The sequence below is a fragment of the Ascaphus truei genome, unplaced genomic scaffold (assembly GCF_040206685.1).
Source record: "Ascaphus truei isolate aAscTru1 unplaced genomic scaffold, aAscTru1.hap1 HAP1_SCAFFOLD_2649, whole genome shotgun sequence".
Taxonomy (NCBI): domain Eukaryota; kingdom Metazoa; phylum Chordata; class Amphibia; order Anura; family Ascaphidae; genus Ascaphus; species Ascaphus truei.
Genome location: NW_027455589.1, coordinates 1 through 25,942, shown reverse-complemented (window position 1 = coordinate 25,942; position 25,942 = coordinate 1). Strand labels below are relative to the sequence as shown.

At 53.8% G+C, this 25,942-nt stretch overlaps 1 long non-coding RNA gene across 1 annotated transcript in view; it reads left to right on the top strand.

Annotated features, from left to right (window-relative positions):
* Positions 1–25,498, top strand: part of LOC142481426 (uncharacterized) — a 33,880-nt gene extending 8,382 nt beyond the window's left edge. Inside the window, exons 2-3 of the long non-coding RNA XR_012795771.1 lie at positions 22,736–22,849; positions 25,404–25,498. This is a non-coding gene — a long non-coding RNA (uncharacterized LOC142481426). The remainder of the gene's footprint in view (positions 1–22,735; positions 22,850–25,403) is intronic.
* The last annotated feature ends 444 nt before the right edge of the window (positions 25,499–25,942 follow it).

The window sequence follows — 25,942 nt, the reverse complement described above, 5'->3', positions numbered from 1 at the left end:
AGAATACATAATGGGTACTACATTACAGAATATATACGTACAGAATACATAATGGGTACTACATTACAGAATATATACATACAGAATACATAATGTGTACTACATTACAGAATATATACATACAGATTACATAATGGGTACTACATTACAGAATATATACGTACAGAATACATAATGTGTACTACATTACAGAATATATACATACAGAATACATAATGTGTACTACATTGCAGAATATATACATACAGATTACATAATGGGTACTACATTACAGAATATATACATACAGAATACATAATGTGTACTACATTGCAGAATATATACGTACAGAATACATAATGGGTACTACATTACAGAATATATACATACAGAATACATAATGTGTACTACATTACAGAATATATACATACAGATTACATAATGGGTACTACATTACAGAATATATACGTACAGAATACATAATGTGTACTACATTACAGAATATATACATACAGAATACATAATGTGTACTACATTGCAGAATATATACATACAGATTACATAATGGGTACTACATTACAGAATATATACATACAGAATACATAATGTGTACTACATTGCAGAATATATACCGTGGGAACTCGCAATGATAAAGGAAATATAATAAAGATATACAAATGATAAAACATTATTAAAATAATGACCAATATTAATAACAAAGAAAGTGGCCAGTCACTTGAGAAAGAACTTTGTATAAGTTCGAAACGTTGTGTGTGCCACTAAAAGAATACCGTCTCTGCCCGGGACCCGTCACTTCCTTCCGTATACTCTGGAACTGCGCCCGGCGGGGTGTTTCCCCGGACCGCGGAGCAGCGGTAGTCTATAAGCACGTATACGGCTGGTATTTGTACATTTCTAGGTGTGCCAGACTATACTCTGTACCTACAATATTAATAACGGACAGAATACACAATTTGTTGTATACAGATAACAGGCATCAAGCCCAAAATGTGAGCAGCAGCTTGAATGTATATTCTGTAGCAATTCAATGGAGGGGAAACACCCAGACGTGTGGCGCACATTGCACGGTGTTAGCTAGCGACATTAACGTGAATAAGCAGCGTGAAAACGTATGTAATATACGCGATACCACGAGGGACCAGCAAAAACTAGGGGACTGAGGGAGGACAAAGGGCCACGAGAGCCACGCCAAACTCCACAAACCCCAACAGGGCAGGAACATCGAGGAGAAGGGCGCAGGTCAGACTAAAGGCCACGAGAGCCACGCCAAACTCCACAAACCCGAGCAGGACAGGAACATCGAGGGGAAGGGCGCAGGTCAGACTAAAGGCCACGAGAGCCACGCCAAACTCCACAAACCCGAGCAGGGCAGGAACATCGAGGAGAAGGGCGCAGGTCAGACTAAAGGCCACGAGAGCCACGCCAAACTCCACAAACCCGGTCAGGGCAGGAACATCGAGGAGAAGGGCGCAGGTCAGACTAAAGGCCACGAGAGCCACGCCAAAATCCACAAACCCGGTCAGGGCAGGAACATCGAGGAGAAGGGCGCAGGTCAGACTAAAGGCCACGAGAGCCACGCCAAAATCCACAAACCCGAGCAGGGCAGGAACATCGAGGAGAAGGGCGCAGGTCAGACTAAAGGCCACGAGAGCCACGCCAAAATCCACAAACCCGGTCAGGACAGGAACATCGAGGAGAAGGGCGCAGGTCAGACTAAAGGCCACGAGAGCCACGCCAAAATCCGCAAACCCGAGCAGGACAGGAACATCGAGGAGAAGGGCGCAGGTCAGACTAAAGGCCACGAGAGCCACGCCAAAATCCACAAACCCGGACAGGGCAGGAACATCGAGGAGAAGGGCGCAGGTCAGACTAAAGGCCACGAGAGCCACGCCAAAATCCACAAACCCGAGCAGGACAGGAACATCGAGGAGAAGGGCGCAGGTCAGACTAAAGGCCACGAGAGCCACGCCAAAATCCACAAACCCGAGCAGGACAGGAACATCGAGGAGAAGGGCGCAGGTCAGACTAAAGGCCACGAGAGCCACGCCAAAATCCACAAACCCGGTCAGGGCAGGAACATCGAGGAGAAGGGCGCAGGTCAGATTAAAGGCCACGAGAGCCACGCCAAAATCCACAAACCCGAGCAGGGCAGGAACATCGAGGAGAAGGGCGCAGGTCAGACTAAAGGCCACGAGAGCCACGCCAAAATCCACAAACCCGGTCAGGACAGGAACATCGAGGAGAAGGGCGCAGGTCAGACTAAAGGCCACGAGAGCCACGCCAAAATCCGCAAACCCGAGCAGGACAGGAACATCGAGGAGAAGGGCGCAGGTCAGACTAAAGGCCACGAGAGCCACGCCAAAATCCACAAACCCGGACAGGGCAGGAACATCGAGGAGAAGGGCGCAGGTCAGACTAAAGGCCACGAGAGCCACGCCAAAATCCACAAACCCGAGCAGGACAGGAACATCGAGGAGAAGGGCGCAGGTCAGACTAAAGGCCACGAGAGCCACGCCAAAATCCACAAACCCGAGCAGGACAGGAACATCGAGGAGAAGGGCGCAGGTCAGACTAAAGGCCACGAGAGCCACGCCAAAATCCACAAACCCGGTCAGGGCAGGAACATCGAGGAGAAGGGCGCAGGTCAGATTAAAGGCCACGAGAGCCACGCCAAAATCCACAAACCCGAGCAGGGCAGGAACATCGAGGAGAAGGGCGCAGGTCAGACTAAAGGCCACGAGAGCCACGCCAAAATCCACAAACCCGAGCAGGGCAGGAACATCGAGGAGAAGGGCGCAGGTCAGACTAAAGGCCACGAGAGCCACGCCAAAATCCACAAACCCGAGCAGGACAGGAACATCGAGGAGAAGGGCGCAGGTCAGACTAAAGGCCACGAGAGCCACGCCAAAATCCACAAACCCGAGCAGGGCAGGAACATCGAGGAGAAGGGCGCAGGTCAGACTAAAGGCCACGAGAGCCACGCCAAACTCCACAAACCCGAACAGGGCAGGAACATCGAGGAGAAGGGCGCAGGTCAGACTAAAGGCCACGAGAGCCACGCCAAAATCCACAAACCCGGTCAGGGCAGGAACATCGAGGAGAAGGGCGCAGGTCAGACTAAAGGCCACGAGAGCCACGCCAAACTCCACAAACCCGAACAGGGCAGGAACATCGAGGAGAAGGGCGCAGGTCAGACTAAAGGCCACGAGAGCCACGCCAAACTCCACAAACCCGGTCAGGGCAGGAACATCGAGGAGAAGGGCGCAGGTCAGACTAAAGGCCACGAGAGCCACGCCAAACTCCACAAACCCGAGCAGGACAGGAACATCGAGGAGAAGGGCGCAGGTCAGACTAAAGGCCACGAGAGCCACGCCAAAATCCACAAACCCGAGCAGGGCAGGAACATCGAGGAGAAGGGCGCAGGTCAGACTAAAGGCCACGAGAGCCACGCCAAAATCCACAAACCCGGTCAGGGCAGGAACATCGAGGAGAAGGGCGCAGGTCAGACTAAAGGCCACGAGAGCCACGCCAAAATCCACAAACCCGGTCAGGGCAGGAACATCGAGGAGAAGGGCGCAGGTCAGACTAAAGGCCACGAGAGCCACGCCAAAATCCACAAACCCGAGCAGGGCAGGAACATCGAGGAGAAGGGCGCAGGTCAGACTAAAGGCCACGAGAGCCACGCCAAAATCCACAAACCCGAGCAGGACAGGAACATCGAGGAGAAGGGCGCAGGTCAGACTAAAGGCCACGAGAGCCACGCCAAAATCCACAAACCCGAGCAGGGCAGGAACATCGAGGAGAAGGGCGCAGGTCAGACTAAAGGCCACGAGAGCCACGCCAAAATCCACAAACCCGGTCAGGGCAGGAACATCGAGGAGAAGGGCGCAGGTCAGACTAAAGGCCACGAGAGCCACGCCAAAATCCACAAACCCGGTCAGGGCAGGAACATCGAGGAGAAGGGCGCAGGTCAGCGGGTGTACGTGTCTCAGTGCGCTCATTAACCCCAGCAGGAGCGAGCGAGCGAGCGAGCCAAGCGTGTATATCCAAAGGGACTCTGTCATACAGCAGGAGCGAGCGAGCCAAGCGTGTATATCCAAAGGGATTCTCTCATACAGCAGGAGCGAGCGAGCCAAGGGTGTATATCCAAAGGGATTCTCTCATACAGCAGGAGCGAGCGAGCCAAGCGTGTATATCCAAAGGGATTCTCTCATACAGCAGGAGCGAGCGAGCCAAGCGTGTATATCCAAAGGGATTATCTCATACAGCAGGAGCGATCGAGCCAAGCGTGTATATCCAAAGGGACTCTCTCATACAGCAGGAGCGAGCGAGCCAAGGGTGTATATCCAAGGGGATTCTCTCATACAGCAGGAGCGAGCGAGCGAGCCAAGGGTGTATATCCAAAGGGATTCTCTCATACAGCAGGAGCGAGCGAGCGAGTTAAGCGTGTATATCCAAAGGGATTCTCTCATACAGCAGGAGCGAGCGAGCGAGCCAAGCGTGTATATCCAAAGGGATTCTCTCATACAGCAGGAGCGAGCGAGCCAAGCGTGCATATCCAAAGGGATTCTCTCATACAGCAGGAGCGAGCGAGCCAAGCGTGTATATCCAAAGGGATTCTCTCATACAGCAGGAGCGAGCGAGCCAAGCGTGTATATCCAAAGGGACTCTCTCATACAGCAGGAGCGAGCGAGCCAAGGGTGTATATCCAAAGGGATTCTCTCATACAGCAGGAGCGAGCGAGCCAAGCGTGTATATCCAAAGGGACTCTCTCATACAGCAGGAGCGAGCGAGCGAGCCAAGCGTGTATATCCAAAGGGATTCTCTCATACAGCAGGAGCGAGCCAAGCGTGTATATCCAAAGGGATTCTCTCATACAGCAGGAGCGAGCCAAGCGTGTATATCCAAAGGGATTCTCTCATACAGCAGAAGCGAGCGAGCCAAGCGTGTATATCCAAGGGGACTCTCTCATACAGCAGGAGCGAGCGAGCCAAGGGTGTATATCCAAGGGGATTCTCTCATACAGCAGGAGCGAGCGAGCCAAGCGTGTATATCCAAAGGGATTCTCTCATACAGCAGGAGCGAGCGAGCCAAGCGTGTATATCCAAAGGGATTCTCTCATACAGCAGGAGCGAGCGAGCCAAGCATGTATATCCAAAGGGACTCTCTCATACAGCAGGAGCGAGCCAAGGGTGTTTATCCAAAGGGATTCTCTCATACAGCAGGAGCGAGCGAGCCAAGCGTGTATATCCAAAGGGACTCTGTCATACAGCAGGAGCGAGCGAGCCAAGCGTGTATATCCAAAGGGATTCTCTCATACAGCAGGAGCGAGCGAGCCAAGGGTGTATATCCAAAGGGATTCTCTCATACAGCAGGAGCGAGCGAGCGAGCCAAGCGTGTATATCCAAAGGGATTCTCTCATACAGCAGGAGCGAGCGAGCCAAGGGTGTATATCCAAAGGGATTCTCTCATACAGCAGGAGCGAGCGAGCCAAGCGTGTATATCCAAAGGGATTCTCTCATACAGCAGGAGCGAGCGAGCCAAGCGTGTATATCCAAAGGGATTATCTCATACAGCAGGAGCGATCGAGCCAAGCGTGTATATCCAAAGGGATTCTCTCATACAGCAGGAGCGAGCGAGCCAAGGGTGTATATCCAAGGGGATTCTCTCATACAGCAGGAGCGAGCGAGCGAGCCAAGGGTGTATATCCAAAGGGATTCTCTCATACAGCAGGAGCGAGCGAGCGAGTTAAGCGTGTATATCCAAAGGGATTCTCTCATACAGCAGGAGCGAGCGAGCGAGCCAAGCGTGTATATCCAAAGGGATTCTCTCATACAGCAGGAGCGAGCGAGCCAAGCGTGCATATCCAAAGGGATTCTCTCATACAGCAGGAGCGAGCGAGCCAAGCGTGTATATCCAAAGGGATTCTCTCATACAGCAGGAGCGAGCGAGCCAAGCGTGCATATCCAAAGGGATTCTCTCATACAGCAGGAGCGAGCGAGCCAAGCGTGTATATCCAAAGGGATTCTCTCATACAGCAGGAGCGAGCGAGCCAAGGGTGTATATCCAAGGGGATTCTCATACAGCAGGAGCGAGCGAGCGAGCCAAGCGTGTATATCCAAAGGGATTCCCTCATACAGCAGGAGCGAGCGAGCCAAGCGTGTATATCCAAAGGGACTCTCTCATACAGCAGGAGCGAGCCAAGGGTGTATATCCAAAGGGATTCTCTCATACAGCAGGAGCGAGCGAGCCAAGCGTGTATATCCAAAGGGATTCTCTCATACAGCAGGAGCGAGCCAAGCGTGTATATCCAAAGGGATTCTCTCATACAGCAGGAGCGAGCCAAGCGTGTATATCCAAAGGGATTCTCTCATACAGCAGGAGCGAGCGAGCCAAGGGTGTATATCCAAAGGGATTATCTCATACAGCAGGAGCGAGCGAGCCAAGCGTGTATATCCAAAGGGATTCTCTGATACAGCAGGAGCGAGCGAGCCAAGGGTGTATATCCAAAGGGATTCTCTCATACAGCAGGAGCGAGCCAAGGGTGTATATCCAAAGGGATTCTCTCATACAGCAGGAGCGAGCGAGCCAAGGGTGTATATCCAAAGGGATTCTCTCATACAGCAGGAGCGAGCGAGCCAAGGGTGTATATCCAAAGGGACTCTCTCATACAGCAGGAGCGAGCGAGCCAAGGGTGTATATCCAAAGGGATTCTCTCATACAGCAGGAGCGAGCCAAGGGTGTATATCCAAAGGGATTCTCTCATACAGCAGGAGCGAGCGAGCCAAGGGTGTATATCCAAAGGGATTCTCTCATACAGCAGGAGCGAGCGAGCCAAGGGTGTATATCCAAAGGGATTCTCTCATACAGCAGGAGCGAGCGAGCGAGCCAAGCGTGTATATCCAAAGGGATTCTCTCATACAGCAGGAGCGAGCGAGCCAAGGGTGTATATCCAAAGGGATTCTCTCATACAGCAGGAGCGAGCGAGCCAAGCGTGTATATCCAAAGGGATTCTCTCATACAGCAGGAGCGAGCGAGCCAAGCGTGTATATCCAAAGGGATTATCTCATACAGCAGGAGCGATCGAGCCAAGCGTGTATATCCAAAGGGATTCTCTCATACAGCAGGAGCGAGCGAGCCAAGGGTGTATATCCAAGGGGATTCTCTCATACAGCAGGAGCGAGCGAGCGAGCCAAGGGTGTATATCCAAAGGGATTCTCTCATACAGCAGGAGCGAGCGAGCGAGTTAAGCGTGTATATCCAAAGGGATTCTCTCATACAGCAGGAGCGAGCGAGCGAGCCAAGCGTGTATATCCAAAGGGATTCTCTCATACAGCAGGAGCGAGCGAGCCAAGCGTGTATATCCAAAGGGATTCTCTCATACAGCAGGAGCGAGCGAGCCAAGCGTGCATATCCAAAGGGATTCTCTCATACAGCAGGAGCGAGCGAGCCAAGCGTGTATATCCAAAGGGATTCTCTCATACAGCAGGAGCGAGCGAGCCAAGGGTGTATATCCAAGGGGATTCTCATACAGCAGGAGCGAGCGAGCGAGCCAAGCGTGTATATCCAAAGGGATTCCCTCATACAGCAGGAGCGAGCGAGCCAAGCGTGTATATCCAAAGGGACTCTCTCATACAGCAGGAGCGAGCCAAGGGTGTATATCCAAAGGGATTCTCTCATACAGCAGGAGCGAGCGAGCCAAGCGTGTATATCCAAAGGGATTCTCTCATACAGCAGGAGCGAGCCAAGCGTGTATATCCAAAGGGATTCTCTCATACAGCAGGAGCGAGCCAAGCGTGTATATCCAAAGGGATTCTCTCATACAGCAGGAGCGAGCGAGCCAAGCGTGTATATCCAAGGGGACTCTCTCATACAGCAGGAGCGAGCGAGCCAAGGGTGTATATCCAAGGGGATTCTCTCATACAGCAGGAGCGAGCGAGCCAAGCGTGTATATCCAAAGGGATTCTCTCATACAGCAGGAGCGAGCGAGCCAATCGTGTATATCCAAAGGGATTCTCTCATACAGCAGGAGCGAGCGAGCCAAGCATGTATATCCAAAGGGACTCTCTCATACAGCAGGAGCGAGCCAAGGGTGTATATCCAAAGGGATTCTCTCATACAGCAGGAGCGAGCGAGCCAAGCGTGTATATCCAAAGGGATTCTCTCATACAGCAGGAGCGAGCGAGCCAAGCGTGTATATCCAAAGGGACTCTCTCATACAGCAGGAGCGAGCAAGCCAAGCGTGTATATCCAAAGGGATTCTCTCATACAGCAGGAGCGAGCCAAGGGTGTATATCCAAAGGGATTCTCTCATACAGCAGGAGCGAGCGAGCCAAGCGTGTATATCCAAAGGGATTCTCTCATACAGCAGGAGCGAGCGAGCCAAGCGTGTATATCCAAAGGGATTCTCTCATACAGCAGGAGCGAGCGAGCCAAGGGTGTATATCCAAAGGGATTCTCTCATACAGCAGGAGCGAGCGAGCCAAGCGTGTATATCCAAAGGGATTCTCTCATACAGCAGGAGCGAGCGAGCGAAGGGTGTATATCCAAAGGGATTCTCTCATACAGCAGGAGCGAGCGAGCCAAGCGTGTATATCCAAAGGGACTCTCTCATACAGCAGGAGCTAGCCAAGGGTGTATATCCAAAGGGACTCTCTCATACAGCAGGAGCGAGCCAAGGGTGTATATCCAAAGGGACTCTCTCATACAGCAGGAGCGAGCCAAGGGTGTATATCCAAAGGGATTCTCTCATACAGCAGGAGCGAGCGAGCAAGTCAAGGGTGTATATCCAAAGGGTTTCTCTGATACAGCAGGAGCGAGCGAGCCAAGCGTGTATATCCAAAGGGATTCTCTCATACAGCAGGAGCGAGCGAGCCAAGGGTGTATATCCAAAGGGATTCTCTCATACAGCAGGAGCGAGCGAGCCAAAGGTGTATATCCAAGGGGATTCTCTCATACAGCAGGAGCGAGCGAGCCAAGCGTGTAAATCCAAGGGGATTCTCTCATACAGCAGGAGCGAGCGAGCCATGCGTGCATATCCAAAGGGATTCTCTCATACAGCAGGAGCGAGCGAGCCAAGCGTGTATATCCAAAGGGACTCTCTCATACAGCAGGAGCGAGCGAGCCAAGCGTGTATATCCAATGGGATTCTCTCATACAGCAGGAGCGAGCGAGCCAAGCATGTATATCCAAAGGGACTCTCTCATACAGCAGGAGCGAGCCAAGGATGTATATCCAAAGGGATTCTCTCATACAGCAGAAGCGAGCGAGCCAAGCGTGTATATCCAAAAGGATTCTCTCATACAGCAGGAGCGAGCGAGCGAGCCAAGGGTGTATATCCAAAGGGATTCTCTCATACAGCAGGAGCGAGCGAGCCAAGCGTGTATATCCAAAGGGATTCTCTCATACAGCAGGAGCGAGCGAGCCAAGCGTGTATATCCAAAGGGACTCTCTCATACAGCAGGAGCGAGCGAGCCAAGCGTGTATATCCAAAGGGATTCTCTCATACAGCAGGAGCGAGCCAAGGGTGTATATCCAAAGGGATTCTCTCATACAGCAGGAGCGAGCGAGCCAAGCGTGTATATCCAAAGGGATTCTCTCATACAGCAGGAGCGAGCGAGCCAAGCGTGTATATCCAAAGGGATTCTCTCATACAGCAGCAGGAGCGAGCGAGCCAAGGGTGTATATCCAAAGGGATTCTCTCATACAGCAGGAGCGAGCGAGCCAAGCGTGTATATCCAAAGGGATTCTCTCATACAGCAGGAGCGAGCCAAGGGTGTATATCCAAAGGGACTCTCTCGTACAGCAGGAGCGAGCCAAGGGTGTATATCCAAAGGGATTCTCTCATACAGCAGGAGCGAGCGAGCGAGCCAAGGGTGTATATCCAAAGGGATTCTCTCATACAGCAGGAGCGAGCGAGCTAGCCAAGCGTGTATATCCAAAGGGATTCTCTCATACAGCAGGAGCGAGCGAGCCAAGCGTGTATATCCAAGGGGATTCTCTCATACAGCAGGAGCGAGCGAGGCAAGCGTGCATATCCAAAGGGATTCTCTCATACAGCAGGAGCGAGCGAGCCAAGCGTGTATATCCAAAGGGACTCTCTCATACAGCAGGAGCGAGCGAGCCAAGCGTGCATATCCAAAGGGATTCTCTCATACAGCAGGAGCGAGCGAGCCAAGCGTGTATATCCAAAGGGACTCTCTCATACAGCAGGAGCGAGCGAGCCAAGGGTGTATATCCAAAGGGATTCTCTCATACAGCAGGAGCGAGCGAGCCAAGCGTGTATATCCAAAGGGACTCTCTCATACAGCAGGAGCGAGCGAGCGAGCCAAGCGTGTATATCCAAAGGGATTCTCTCATACAGCAGGAGCGAGCCAAGCGTGTATATCCAAAGGGATTCTCTCATACAGCAGGAGCGAGCCAAGCGTGTATATCCAAAGGGATTCTCTCATACAGCAGAAGCGAGCGAGCCAAGCGTGTATATCCAAGGGGACTCTCTCATACAGCAGGAGCGAGCGAGCCAAGGGTGTATATCCAAGGGGATTCTCTCATACAGCAGGAGCGAGCGAGCCAAGCGTGTATATCCAAAGGGATTCTCTCATACAGCAGGAGCGAGCGAGCCAAGCGTGTATATCCAAAGGGATTCTCTCATACAGCAGGAGCGAGCGAGCCAAGCATGTATATCCAAAGGGACTCTCTCATACAGCAGGAGCGAGCCAAGGGTGTTTATCCAAAGGGATTCTCTCATACAGCAGGAGCGAGCGAGCCAAGCGTGTATATCCAAAGGGATTCTCTCATACAGCAGGAGCGAGCGAGCCAAGCGTGTATATCCAAAGGGACTCTCTCATACAGCAGGAGCGAGCAAGCCAAGCGTGTATATCCAAAGGGATTCTCTCATACAGCAGGAGCGAGCCAAGGGTGTATATCCAAAGGGATTCTCTCATACAGCAGGAGCGAGCGAGCCAAGCGTGTATATCCAAAGGGATTCTCTCATACAGCAGGAGCGAGCGAGCCAAGCGTGTATATCCAAAGGGATTCTCTCATACAGCAGGAGCGAGCGAGCCAAGGGTGTATATCCAAAGGGATTCTCTCATACAGCAGGAGCGAGCGAGCCAAGCGTGTATATCCAAAGGGATTCTCTCATACAGCAGGAGCGAGCGAGCCAAGGGTGTATATACAAAGGGATTCATACAGCAGGAGCGAGCGAGCCAAGCGTGTATATCCAAAGGGATTCTCTCATACAGCAGGAGCGAGCCAAGGGTGTATATCCAAAGGGACTCTCTCATACAGCAGGAGCGAGCCAAGGGTGTATATCCAAAGGGACTCTCTCATACAGCAGGAGCGAGCCAAGGGTGTATATCCAAAGGGATTCTCTCATACAGCAGGAGCGAGCGAGCGAGTCAAGGGTGTATATCCAAAGGGATTCTCTCATACAGCAGGAGCGAGCGAGCGAGCCAAGGGTGTATATCCAAAGGGTTTCTCTGATACAGCAGGAGCGAGCGAGCCAAGCGTGTATATCCAAAGGGATTCTCTCATACAGCAGGAGCGAGCGAGCCAAGGGTGTATATCCAAAGGGATTCTCTCATACAGCAGGAGCGAGCGAGCCAAGGGTGTATATCCAAGGGGATTCTCTCATACAGCAGGAGCGAGCGAGCCAAGCGTGTATATCCAAGGGGATTCTCTCATACAGCAGGAGCGAGCGAGCCAAGCGTGCATATCCAAAGGGATTCTCTCATACAGCAGGAGCGAGCGAGCCAAGCGTGTATATCCAAAGGGACTCTCTCATACAGCAGGAGCGAGCGAGCCAAGCGTGTATATCCAATGGGATTCTCTCATACAGCAGGAGCGAGCGAGCGAGCCAAGCATGTATATCCAAAGGGACTCTCTCATACAGCAGGAGCGAGCCAAGGATGTATATCCAAAGGGATTCTCTCATACAGCAGGAGCGAGCGAGCCAAGCGTGTATATCCAAAAGGATTCTCTCATACAGCAGGAGCGAGCGAGCGAGCCAAGGGTGTATATCCAAAGGGATTCTCTCATACAGCAGGAGCGAGCGAGCCAAGCGTGTATATCCAAAGGGATTCTCTCATACAGCAGGAGCGAGCGAGCCAAGCGTGTATATCCAAAGGGACTCTCTCATACAGCAGGAGCGAGCAAGCCAAGCGTGTATATCCAAAGGGATTCTCTCATACAGCAGGAGCGAGCCAAGGGTGTATATCCAAAGGGATTCTCTCATACAGCAGGAGCGAGCGAGCCAAGCGTGTATATCCAAAGGGATTCTCTCATACAGCAGGAGCGAGCGAGCCAAGCGTGTATATCCAAAGGGATTCTCTCATACAGCAGGAGCGAGCGAGCCAAGGGTGTATATCCAAAGGGATTCTCTCATACAGCAGGAGCGAGCGAGCCAAGCGTGTATATCCAAAGGGATTCTCTCATACAGCAGGAGCGAGCGAGCCAAGGGTGTATATCCAAAGGGATTCTCTCATACAGCAGGAGCGAGCGAGCCAAGCGTGTATATCCAAAGGGATTCTCTCATACAGCAGGAGCGAGCCAAGGGTGTATATCCAAAGGGACTCTCTCATACAGCAGGAGCGAGCCAAGGGTGTATATCCAAAGGGACTCTCTCATACAGCAGGAGCGAGCCAAGGGTGTATATCCAAAGGGATTCTCTCATACAGCAGGAGCGAGCGAGCAAGTCAAGGGTGTATATCCAAAGGGATTCTCTCATACAGCAGGAGCGAGCGAGCGAGCCAAGGGTGTATATCCAAAGGGTTTCTCTGATACAGCAGGAGCGAGCGAGCCAAGCGTGTATATCCAAAGGGATTCTCTCATACAGCAGGAGCGAGCGAGCCAAGGGTGTATATCCAAAGGGATTCTCTCATACAGCAGGAGCGAGCGAGCCAAGGGTGTATATCCAAGGGGATTCTCTCATACAGCAGGAGCGAGCGAGCCAAGCGTGTATATCCAAGGGGATTCTCTCATACAGCAGGAGCGAGCGAGCGAGCCAAGCGTGCATATCCAAAGGGATTCTCTCATACAGCAGGAGCGAGCGAGCCAAGCGTGTATATCCAATGGGATTCTCTCATACAGCAGGAGCGAGCGAGCCAAGCATGTATATCCAAAGGGACTCTCTCATACAGCAGGAGCGAGCCAAGGATGTATATCCAAAGGGATTCTCTCATACAGCAGGAGCGAGCGAGCCAAGCGTGTATATCCAAAAGGATTCTCTCATACAGCAGGAGCGAGCGAGCGAGCCAAGGGTGTATATCCAAAGGGATTCTCTCATACAGCAGGAGCGAGCGAGCCAAGCGTGTATATCCAAAGGGATTCTCTCATACAGCAGGAGCGAGCGAGCCAAGCGTGTATATCCAAAGGGACTCTCTCATACAGCAGGAGCGAGCGAGCCAAGCGTGTATATCCAAAGGGATTCTCTCATACAGCAGGAGCGAGCCAAGGGTGTATATCCAAAGGGATTCTCTCATACAGCAGGAGCGAGCGAGCCAAGCGTGTATATCCAAAGGGATTCTCTCATACAGCAGGAGCGAGCGAGCCAAGCGTGTATATCCAAAGGGATTCTCTCATACAGCAGCAGGAGCGAGCGAGCCAAGGGTGTATATCCAAAGGGATTCTCTCATACAGCAGGAGCGAGCGAGCCAAGCGTGTATATCCAAAGGTATTCTCTCATACAGCAGGAGCGAGCCAAGGGTGTATATCCAAAGGGACTCTCTCGTACAGCAGGAGCGAGCCAAGGGTGTATATCCAAAGGGATTCTCTCATACAGCAGGAGCGAGCGAGCGAGCCAAGGGTGTATATCCAAAGGGATTCTCTCATACAGCAGGAGCGAGCGAGCGAGCGAGCCAAGCGTGTATATCCAAAGGGATTCTCTCATACAGCAGGAGCGAGCGAGCCAAGCGTGTATATCCAAGGGGATTCTCTCATACAGCAGGAGCGAGCGAGCCAAGCGTGCATATCCAAAGGGATTCTCTCATACAGCAGGAGCGAGCGAGCCAAGCGTGTATATCCAAAGGGACTCTCTCATACAGCAGGAGCGAGCGAGCCAAGCGTGCATATCCAAAGGGATTCTCTCATACAGCAGGAGCGAGCGAGCCAAGCGTGTATATCCAAAGGGACTCTCTCATACAGCAGGAGCGAGCGAGCCAAGGGTGTATATCCAAAGGGATTCTCTCATACAGCAGGAGCGAGCGAGCCAAGCGTGTATATCCAAAGGGACTCTCTCATACAGCAGGAGCGAGCGAGCGAGCCAAGCGTGTATATCCAAAGGGATTCTCTCATACAGCAGGAGCGAGCGAGCCAAGCGTGTATATCCAAAGGGATTCTCTCATACAGCAGGAGCGAGCCAAGCGTGCATATCCAAAGGGATTCTCTCATACAGCAGGAGCGAGCCAAGCGTGTATATCCAAAGGGATTCTCTCATACAGCAGGAGCGAGCGAGCCAAGGGTGTATATCCAAAGGGATTCTCTCATACAGCAGGAGCGAGCGAGCCAAGCGTGTATATCCAAGGGGACTCTCTCATACAGCAGGAGCGAGCGAGCCAAGCGTGTATATCCAAAGGGACTCTCTCATACAGCAGGAGCGAGCGAGCCAAGCGTGTATATCCAAAGGGATTCTCTCATACAGCAGGAGCGAGCCAAGGGTGTATATCCAAAGGGATTCTCTCATACAGCAGGAGCGAGCGAGCCAAGCGTGTATATCCAAAGGGATTCTCTCATACAGCAGGAGCGAGCGAGCCAAGCGTGTATATCCAAAGGGATTCTCTCATACAGCAGCAGGAGCGAGCGAGCCAAGGGTGTATATCCAAAGGGATTCTCTCATACAGCAGGAGCGAGCGAGCCAAGCGTGTATATCCAAAGGGATTCTCTCATACAGCAGGAGCGAGCCAAGGGTGTATATCCAAAGGGACTCTCTCGTACAGCAGGAGCGAGCCAAGGGTGTATATCCAAAGGGATTCTCTCATACAGCAGGAGCGAGCGAGCGAGCCAAGGGTGTATATCCAAAGGGATTCTCTCATACAGCAGGAGCGAGCGAGCTAGCCAAGCGTGTATATCCAAAGGGATTCTCTCATACAGCAGGAGCGAGCGAGCCAAGCGTGTATATCCAAGGGGATTCTCTCATACAGCAGGAGCGAGCGAGGCAAGCGTGCATATCCAAAGGGATTCTCTCATACAGCAGGAGCGAGCGAGCCAAGCGTGTATATCCAAAGGGACTCTCTCATACAGCAGGAGCGAGCGAGCCAAGCGTGCATATCCAAAGGGATTCTCTCATACAGCAGGAGCGAGCGAGCCAAGCGTGTATATCCAAAGGGACTCTCTCATACAGCAGGAGCGAGCGAGCCAAGGGTGTATATCCAAAGGGATTCTCTCATACAGCAGGAGCGAGCGAGCCAAGCGTGTATATCCAAAGGGACTCTCTCATACAGCAGGAGCGAGCGAGCGAGCCAAGCGTGTATATCCAAAGGGATTCTCTCATACAGCAGGAGCGAGCCAAGCGTGTATATCCAAAGGGATTCTCTCATACAGCAGGAGCGAGCCAAGCGTGTATATCCAAAGGGATTCTCTCATACAGCAGAAGCGAGCGAGCCAAGCGTGTATATCCAAGGGGACTCTCTCATACAGCAGGAGCGAGCGAGCCAAGGGTGTATATCCAAGGGGATTCTCTCATACAGCAGGAGCGAGCGAGCCAAGCGTGTATTTCCAAAGGGATTCTCTCATACAGCAGGAGCGAGCGAGCCAAGCGTGTATATCCAAAGGGATTCTCTCATACAGCAGGAGCGAGCGAGCCAAGCATGTATATCCAAAGGGACTCTCTCATACAGCAGGAGCGAGCCAAGGGTGTTTATCCAAAGGGATTCTCTCATACAGCAGGAGCGAGCGAGCCAAGCGTGTATATCCAAAGGGATTCTCTCATACAGCAGGAGCGAGCGAGCCAAGCGTGTATATCCAAAGGGACTCTCTCATACAGCAGGAGCGAGCAAGCCAAGCGTGTATATCCAAAGGGATTCTCTCATACAGCAGGAGCGAGCCAAGGGTGTATATCCAAAGGGATTCTCTCATACAGCAGGAGCGAGCGAGCCAAGCGTGTATATCCAAAGGGATTCTCTCATACAGCAGGAGCGAGCGAGCCAAGCGTGTATATCCAAAGGGATTCTCTCATACAGCAGGAGCGAGCGAGCCAAGGGTGTATATCCAAAGGGATTCTCTCATACAGCAGGAGCGAGCGAGCCAAGGGTGTATATCCAAAGGGATTCTCTCATACAGCAGGAGCGAGCGAGCCAAGCGTGTATATCCAAAGGGATTCTCTCATACAGCAGGAGCGAGCGAGCCAAGGGTGTATATACAAAGGGATTCATACAGCAGGAGCGAGCGAGCCAAGCGTGTATATCCAAAGGGATTCTCTCATACAGCAGGAGCGAGCCAAGGGTGTATATCCAAAGGGACTCTCTCATACAGCAGGAGCGAGCCAAGGGTGTATATCCAAAGGGACTCTCTCATACAGCAGGAGCGAGCCAAGGGTGTATATCCAAAGGGATTCTCTCATACAGCAGGAGCGAGCGAGCGAGTCAAGGGTGTATATCCAAAGGGATTCTCTCATACAGCAGGAGCGAGCGAGCGAGCCAAGGGTGTATATCCAAAGGGTTTCTCTGATACAGCAGGAGCGAGCGAGCCAAGCGTGTATATCCAAAGGGATTCTCTCATACAGCAGGAGCGAGCGAGCCAAGGGTGTATATCCAAAGGGATTCTCTCATACAGCAGGAGCGAGCGAGCCAAGGGTGTATATCCAAGGGGATTCTCTCATACAGCAGGAGCGAGCGAGCCAAGCGTGTATATCCAAGGGGATTCTCTCATACAGCAGGAGCGAGCGAGCCAAGCGTGCATATCCAAAGGGATTCTCTCATACAGCAGGAGCGAGCGAGCCAAGCGTGTATATCCAAAGGGACTCTCTCATACAGCAGGAGCGAGCGAGCCAAGCGTGTATATCCAATGGGATTCTCTCATACAGCAGGAGCGAGCGAGCGAGCCAAGCATGTATATCCAAAGGGACTCTCTCATACAGCAGGAGCGAGCCAAGGATGTATATCCAAAGGGATTCTCTCATACAGCAGGAGCGAGCGAGCCAAGCGTGTATATCCAAAAGGATTCTCTCATACAGCAGGAGCGAGCGAGCGAGCCAAGGGTGTATATCCAAAGGGATTCTCTCATACAGCAGGAGCGAGCGAGCCAAGCGTGTATATCCAAAGGGATTCTCTCATACAGCAGGAGCGAGCGAGCCAAGCGTGTATATCCAAAGGGACTCTCTCATACAGCAGGAGCGAGCAAGCCAAGCGTGTATATCCAAAGGGATTCTCTCATACAGCAGGAGCGAGCCAAGGGTGTATATCCAAAGGGATTCTCTCATACAGCAGGAGCGAGCGAGCCAAGCGTGTATATCCAAAGGGATTCTCTCATACAGCAGGAGCGAGCGAGCCAAGCGTGTATATCCAAAGGGATTCTCTCATACAGCAGGAGCGAGCGAGCCAAGGGTGTATATCCAAAGGGATTCTCTCATACAGCAGGAGCGAGCGAGCCAAGCGTGTATATCCAAAGGGATTCTCTCATACAGCAGGAGCGAGCGAGCCAAGGGTGTATATCCAAAGGGATTCTCTCATACAGCAGGAGCGAGCGAGCCAAGCGTGTATATCCAAAGGGATTCTCTCATACAGCAGGAGCGAGCCAAGGGTGTATATCCAAAGGGACTCTCTCATACAGCAGGAGCGAGCCAAGGGTGTATATCCAAAGGGACTCTCTCATACAGCAGGAGCGAGCCAAGGGTGTATATCCAAAGGGATTCTCTCATACAGCAGGAGCGAGCGAGCAAGTCAAGGGTGTATATCCAAAGGGATTCTCTCATACAGCAGGAGCGAGCGAGCGAGCCAAGGGTGTATATCCAAAGGGTTTCTCTGATACAGCAGGAGCGAGCGAGCCAAGCGTGTATATCCAAAGGGATTCTCTCATACAGCAGGAGCGAGCGAGCCAAGGGTGTATATCCAAAGGGATTCTCTCATACAGCAGGAGCGAGCGAGCCAAGGGTGTATATCCAAGGGGATTCTCTCATACAGCAGGAGCGAGCGAGCCAAGCGTGTATATCCAAGGGGATTCTCTCATACAGCAGGAGCGAGCGAGCGAGCCAAGCGTGCATATCCAAAGGGATTCTCTCATACAGCAGGAGCGAGCGAGCCAAGCGTGTATATCCAATGGGATTCTCTCATACAGCAGGAGCGAGCGAGCCAAGCATGTATATCCAAAGGGACTCTCTCATACAGCAGGAGCGAGCCAAGGATGTATATCCAAAGGGATTCTCTCATACAGCAGGAGCGAGCGAGCCAAGCGTGTATATCCAAAAGGATTCTCTCATACAGCAGGAGCGAGCGAGCGAGCCAAGGGTGTATATCCAAAGGGATTCTCTCATACAGCAGGAGCGAGCGAGCCAAGCGTGTATATCCAAAGGGATTCTCTCATACAGCAGGAGCGAGCGAGCCAAGCGTGTATATCCAAAGGGACTCTCTCATACAGCAGGAGCGAGCGAGCCAAGCGTGTATATCCAAAGGGATTCTCTCATACAGCAGGAGCGAGCCAAGGGTGTATATCCAAAGGGATTCTCTCATACAGCAGGAGCGAGCGAGCCAAGCGTGTATATCCAAAGGGATTCTCTCATACAGCAGGAGCGAGCGAGCCAAGCGTGTATATCCAAAGGGATTCTCTCATACAGCAGCAGGAGCGAGCGAGCCAAGGGTGTATATCCAAAGGGATTCTCTCATACAGCAGGAGCGAGCGAGCCAAGCGTGTATATCCAAAGGTATTCTCTCATACAGCAGGAGCGAGCCAAGGGTGTATATCCAAAGGGACTCTCTCGTACAGCAGGAGCGAGCCAAGGGTGTATATCCAAAGGGATTCTCTCATACAGCAGGAGCGAGCGAGCGAGCCAAGGGTGTATATCCAAAGGGATTCTCTCATACAGCAGGAGCGAGCGAGCCAAGCGTGTATATCCAAAGGGATTCTCTCATACAGCAGGAGCGAGCGAGCCAAGCGTGTATATCCAAGGGGATTCTCTCATACAGCAGGAGCGAGCGAGCCAAGCGTGCATATCCAAAGGGATTCTCTCATACAGCAGGAGCGAGCGAGCCAAGCGTGTATATCCAAAGGGACTCTCTCATACAGCAGGAGCGAGCGAGCCAAGCGTGCATATCCAAAGGGATTCTCTCATACAGCAGGAGCGAGCGAGCCAAGCGTGTATATCCAAAGGGACTCTCTCATACAGCAGGAGCGAGCGAGCCAAGGGTGTATATCCAAAGGGATTCTCTCATACAGCAGGAGCGAGCGAGCCAAGCGTGTATATCCAAAGGGACTCTCTCATACAGCAGGAGCGAGCGAGCGAGCCAAGCGTGTATATCCAAAGGGATTCTCTCATACAGCAGGAGCGAGCGAGCCAAGCGTGTATATCCAAAGGGATTCTCTCATACAGCAGGAGCGAGCCAAGCGTGCATATCCAAAGGGATTCTCTCATACAGCAGGAGCGAGCCAAGCGTGTATATCCAAAGGGATTCTCTCATACAGCAGGAGCGAGCGAGCCAAGGGTGTATATCCAAAGGGATTCTCTCATACAGCAGGAGCGAGCGAGCCAAGCGTGTATATCCAAGGGGACTCTCTCATACAGCAGGAGCGAGCGAGCCAAGGGTGTATATCCAAGGGGATTCTCTCATACAGCAGGAGCGAGCGAGCCAAGCGTGTATATCCAAAGGGATTCTCTCATACAGCAGGAGCGAGCGAGCCAAGCGTGTATATCCAAAGGGATTCTCTCATACAGCAGGAGCGAGCGAGCCAAGCATGTATATCCAAAGGGACTCTCTCATACAGCAGGAGCGAGCCAAGGGTGTATATCCAAAGGGATTCTCTCATACAGCAGGAGCGAGCGAGCCAAGCGTGTATATCCAAAGGGACTCTCTCATACAGCAGGAGCGAGCAAGCCAAGCGTGTATATCCAAAGGGATTCTCTCATACAGCAGGAGCGAGCCAAGCGTGTATATCCAAAGGGATTCTCTCATACAGCAGGAGCGAGCGAGCCAAGCGTGTATATCCAAAGGGATTCTCTCATACAGCAGGAGCGAGCGAGCCAAGGGTGTATATCCAAAGGGATTCTCTCATACAGCAGGAGCGAGCGAGCCAAGCGTGTATATCCAAAGGGATTCTCTCATACAGCAGGAGCGAGCGAGCCAAGGGTGTATATACAAAGGGATTCTCTCATACAGCAGGAGCGAGCGAGCCAAGCGTGTATATCCAAAGGGATTCTCTCATACAGCAGGAGCGAGCCAAGGGTGTATATCCAAAGGGACTCTCTCATACAGCAGGAGCGAGCCAAGGGTGTATATCCAAAGGGACTCTCTCATACAGCAGGAGCGAGCCAAGGGTGTATATCCAAAGGGATTCTCTCATACAGCAGGAGCGAGCGAGCGAGTCAAGGGTGTATATCCAAAGGGATTCTCTCATACAGCAGGAGCGAGCGAGCGAGCCAAGGGTGTATATCCAAAGGGTTTCTCTGATACAGCAGGAGCGAGCGAGCCAAGCGTGTATATCCAAAGGGATTCTCTCATACAGCAGGAGCGAGCGAGCCAAGGGTGTATATCCAAAGGGATTCTCTCATACAGCAGGAGCGAGCGAGCCAAGGGTGTATATCCAAGGGGATTCTCTCATACAGCAGGAGCGAGCGAGCCAAGCGTGTATATCCAAGGGGATTCTCTCATACAGCAGGAGCGAGCGAGCCAAGCGTGCATATCCAAAGGGATTCTCTCATACAGCAGGAGCGAGCGAGCCAAGCGTGTATATCCAAAGGGACTCTCTCATACAGCAGGAGCGAGCGAGCCAAGCGTGTATATCCAATGGGATTCTCTCATACAGCAGGAGCGAGCGAGCGAGCCAAGCATGTATATCCAAAGGGACTCTCTCATACAGCAGGAGCGAGCCAAGGATGTATATCCAAAGGGATTCTCTCATACAGCAGGAGCGAGCGAGCCAAGCGTGTATATCCAAAAGGATTCTCTCATACAGCAGGAGCGAGCGAGCGAGCCAAGGGTGTATATCCAAAGGGATTCTCTCATACAGCAGGAGCGAGCGAGCCAAGCGTGTATATCCAAAGGGATTCTCTCATACAGCAGGAGCGAGCGAGCCAAGCGTGTATATCCAAAGGGACTCTCTCATACAGCAGGAGCGAGCGAGCCAAGCGTGTATATCCAAAGGGATTCTCTCATACAGCAGGAGCGAGCCAAGGGTGTATATCCAAAGGGATTCTCTCATACAGCAGGAGCGAGCGAGCCAAGCGTGTATATCCAAAGGGATTCTCTCATACAGCAGGAGCGAGCGAGCCAAGCGTGTATATCCAAAGGGATTCTCTCATACAGCAGCAGGAGCGAGCGAGCCAAGGGTGTATATCCAAAGGGATTCTCTCATACAGCAGGAGCGAGCGAGCCAAGCGTGTATATCCAAAGGGATTCTCTCATACAGCAGGAGCGAGCCAAGGGTGTATATCCAAAGGGACTCTCTCGTACAGCAGGAGCGAGCCAAGGGTGTATATCCAAAGGGATTCTCTCATACAGCAGGAGCGAGCGAGCGAGCCAAGGGTGTATATCCAAAGGGATTCTCTCATACAGCAGGAGCGAGCGAGCGAGCCAAGCGTGTATATCCAAAGGGATTCTCTCATACAGCAGGAGCGAGCGAGCCAAGCGTGTATATCCAAGGGGATTCTCTCATACAGCAGGAGCGAGCGAGCCAAGCGTGCATATCCAAAGGGATTCTCTCATACAGCAGGAGCGAGCGAGCCAAGCGTGTATATCCAAAGGGACTCTCTCATACAGCAGGAGCGAGCGAGCCAAGCGTGCATATCCAAAGGGATTCTCTCATACAGCAGGAGCGAGCGAGCCAAGCGTGTATATCCAAAGGGACTCTCTCATACAGCAGGAGCGAGCGAGCCAAGGGTGTATATCCAAAGGGATTCTCTCATACAGCAGGAGCGAGCGAGCCAAGCGTGTATATCCAAAGGGACTCTCTCATACAGCAGGAGCGAGCGAGCGAGCCAAGCGTGTATATCCAATGGGATTCTCTCATACAGCAGGAGCGAGCGAGCCAAGGGTGTATATCCAAAGGGACTCTCTCATACAGCAGGAGCGAGCCAAGCGTGTATATCCAAAGGGACTCTCTCGTACAGCAGGAGCGAGCCAAGCGTGTATATCCAAAGGGATTCTCTCATACAGCAGGAGCGAGCCAAGGGTGTATATCCAAAGGGATTCTCTCATACAGCAGGAGCGAGCGAGCCAAGCGTGTATATCCAAAGGGATTCTCTCATACAGCAGGAGCGAGCCAAGCGTGTATATCCAAAGGGACTCTCTCGTACAGCAGGAGCGAGCCAAGCGTGTATATCCAAAGGGATTCTCTCATACAGCAGGAGCGAGCCAAGCGTGTATATCCAAAGGGATTCTCTCATACATAGGGTCCTGAACCTATCGCCCCCAATATGGGGGAGGGGGTGTGCACGAGACCAATGGCCCTTTCTCCCCCCCCCCCTTTCCCTCTTCCCTCTCCTCCTCTCCCTCCCCCTTATCTCTTCCCCCCCCCATTTCTCTATCTCTCTCTCCCTTTCTCCACCCCCCCTTTCATCTCCTACCCCCCCTCTTCCCTCTCTTCTCTGTTACAGTTCAGTAATCTCTTGGGTACATTTTACCGCCGCGGGAATCTGACCTTCTCCCCGGACGGGAACTCGCTGATCAGCCCCGTGGGGGAACCGGCTCAGTGTCTTCCACCTGAAGAAGTAAGTGGGGTGGGGGGATACAGGAGGGAGAGGGGGGGGATACAGGAGGGAGAGGGGGGGGAATACAGGAGGGAGAGGGGGAATTACAGGAGGGAGAGGGGGGATACAGGAGGGAGAGGGGGGGATACAGGAGGGAGAGGGGGGGATACAGGAGGGAGAGGGGGGGATACAGGAGGGAGAGGCGGGGATACAGGAGGGAGAGGGGGGGATACAGGAGGGAGAGGGGGGGATACAGGAGGGAGAGGGGGGGATACAGGAGGGAGAGGGGGGGATACAGGAGGAAGAGGGGGGGGATACAGGAGGGAGAGGGGGGGGATACAGGAGGGAGAGGGGGGGATACAGGAGGGAGAGGGGGGGATACAGGAGGGAGAGGGGGGGGGAATACAGGAGGGAGAGGGGGGGGGAATACAGGAGGGAGAGGGGGGGAATACAGGAGGGAGAGGGGGGGGGAATACAGGAGGGAGAGGGGGGGGGATACAGGAGGGAGAGGGGGGGGATAGAGGAGGGAGAGGGGGAGATACAGGAGGGAGAGGGGGAGATACAGGAGGGAGAGGGGGAGATACAGGAGGGAGGGGGGGGGATACAGGAGGGAGAGGGGGGGATACAGGAGGGAGAGGGGGGATACAGGAGGGAGAGGGGGGATACAGGAGGGAGAGGGGGATACAGGAGGGAGAGGGGGGGATACAGGAGGGAGAGGGGGGGGATACAGGAGGGAGAGGGGGGGATACAGGAGGGAGAGGGGGGGGATACAGGAGTTAGAGGGGGGGATACAGGAGGGAGAGGGGGGGGGATACAGGAGGGAGAGGGGGGGGGATACAGGAGGGAGAGGGGGGGATACAGGAGGGAGAGGGGGGGGATACAGGAGGGAGAGGGGGGGGGATACAGGAGGGAGAGGGGGGGGGATACAGGAGGGAGAGGGGGGGGGATACAGGAGGGAGAGGGGGGGGATACAGGAGGGAGAGGGGGGGGATACAGGAGGGAGAGGGGGGGATACAGGAGGGAGAGGAGGGGGGGATACAGGAGGGAGAGGGGGTACAGGAGGGAGAGGGGGGGTACAGGAGGGAGAGGGGGGGTACAGGAGGGAGAGGGGGGGGATACAGGAGGGAGAGGGGGGAGATACAGGAGGGAGAGGGGGGAGATACAGGAGGGAGAGGGGGGAGATACAGGAGGGAGAGGGGGGAGATACAGGAGGGAGAGGGGGGGGATACAGGAGGGAGAGGGGGGAGATACAGGAGGGAGAGGAGGGGGGAGGGGGGGAGATACAGGAGGGAGAGGGGGGATACAGGAGGGAGAGGGGGGATACAGGAGGGAGAGGGGGGATACAGGAGGGAGAGGGGGGGATACAGGAGGGAGAGGGGATACAGGAGGGAGGGGGGGATACAGGAGGGAGAGGGGGGGGATACAGGAGGGAGGGGGGGATACAGGAGGGAGAGGGGGGAGATACAGGAGGGAGAGGAGGGGGGAGGGGGGGGAGATACAGGAGGGAGAGGGGGGATACAGGAGGGAGAGGGGGGGATACAGGAGGGAGAGGGGGGATACAGGAGGGAGGGGGGGATACAGGAGGGAGGGGGGGATACAGGAGGGAGGGGGGGATACAGGAGGGAGGGGGGGGATACAGGAGGGAGAGGGGGGGATACAAGAGGGAGATGGGGGGGTGGGATACAAGAGGGAGATGGGGGGGGGTGGGATACAAGAGGGAGATGGGGGGGGTGGGATACAAGAGGGAGATGGGGGGGGGGGGGTGGGATACAAGAGGGAGATGGGGGGGGGGGGTGGGATACAAGAGGGAGATGGGGGGGGTTGGGATACAAGAGGGAGATGGGGGGGGTGGGATACAAGAGGGAGATGGGGGGGGGGTGGGATACAAGAGGGAGATGGGGGGGGGGGGTGGGATACAAGAGGGAGATGGGGGGGGGGGTGGGATACAAGAGGGAGATGGGGGGGGGGGGGTGGGATACAAGAGGGAGATGGGGGGGGGGGTGGGATACAAGAGGGAGATGGGGGGGTGGGATACAAGAGGGAGATGGGGGGGGTGGGATACAAGAGGGAGATGGGGGGGGTGGGATACAAGAGGGAGATGGGGGGGGTGGGATACAAGAGGGAGATGGGGGGGGTGGGATACAGGAGGGAGAGGGGGTGGGATACAGGAGGGAGGTGGATATAGGAAGGGGGGGAAGGGGAAGTTCCCCCCTTCCTATATCCCCCCTTCCTATATCCCCCCTCTCCCTCCTATATCCCACCCCCCCTCTCCCTCCTGTATCCCACCCCCCCCTCTCCCTCCTGTATCCCACCCCCCCCCCTCTCCCTCCTGTATCCCACCCCCCCCTCTCCCTCCTGTATCCCACCCCCCCCCCTCTCCCTCCTGTATCCCCCCCCCCCTCTCCCTCCTGTATCCCATCCCTGATTGGGTGTCTCCTCCCTCTCTCCCGCCTGGTTTGCTGTCTCTGTGCCCTCTCTCCCGCGCCTGGTTGTCGGTCTCTCTCCCGCCTAATTGGGTGTCTCCGCCTCTCCCTTCCTCCCCCTTCCTCTCCCTTCCTCCCCCTTCCTCCCTCAGTAATAATGCTGAGACTCTGCCGCTGGCGTGTCGCTGTAACATCTCCTGCGTGGGGCTGTCACCTGACGGCTCGCTGGCCGTCCTCGTGGACGAAGGTAAATGCCTCTCTCTCTCTCACCCACCTCTCTCTCTCACCCACCTCTCTCTCTCACCCACCTCTCTCTCTCACCCACCTCTCTCTCTCACCCACCTCTCTCTCACCCACCTCTCTCTCTCTCTCACCCACCTCTCTCTCTCACCCACCTCTCTCTCTCACCCACCTCTCTCTCTCACCCACCTCTCTCTCTCACCCACCTCTCTCTCTCACCCACCTCTCTCTCTCACCCACCTCTCTCTCTCACCCACCTCTCTCTCTCTCTCTCACCCACCTCTCTCTCTCTCTCTCACCACCTCTCTCTCACCCACCTCTCTCTCTCCACCCACCTCTCTCTCTCTCTCACCCACCTCTCTCTCTCTCCCACCTCTCTCTCTCTCTCACCCACCTTTCTCTCACCCACCTCTCTCTCTCTCACCCACCTCTCTCTCTCACCCACCTCTCT